Genomic DNA, 330 nt, shown 5'->3' with positions numbered 1-330 from the left:
ATTAAATGTACAGAATTACAATCACAAAATTACAACTCAACAAAGTCTCTTAATTTTACTGGACGTATCTTCTTCCGTGGCTTCCGTCTCGTTGGCTTCTGCTTCATGTGGGGTTCATCTGCTTCATCAGGAAATGTCCTATCATCGGTAAAAGTCACATCAGTGGTAGTAAATTCATCAAGAGCTACACTGTTTCCCTTCTCAAAACTGAATAGAGTTCCTTCTTCAACAGTGGCTTTTTCAGGTGACACATCTTCAGCAGCGTCATTTGTTCTGTTGTTCAATTTCGTTCCAACTGAAATGTCCTGGACCGTGATATGATAACGCCAA

Source organism: Limulus polyphemus, unplaced genomic scaffold, assembly GCF_000517525.1.
Source record: "Limulus polyphemus unplaced genomic scaffold, Limulus_polyphemus-2.1.2 Scaffold7127, whole genome shotgun sequence".
NCBI lineage: Eukaryota > Metazoa > Arthropoda > Merostomata > Xiphosura > Limulidae > Limulus > Limulus polyphemus.
This window is presented reverse-complemented; position numbering follows the sequence as displayed.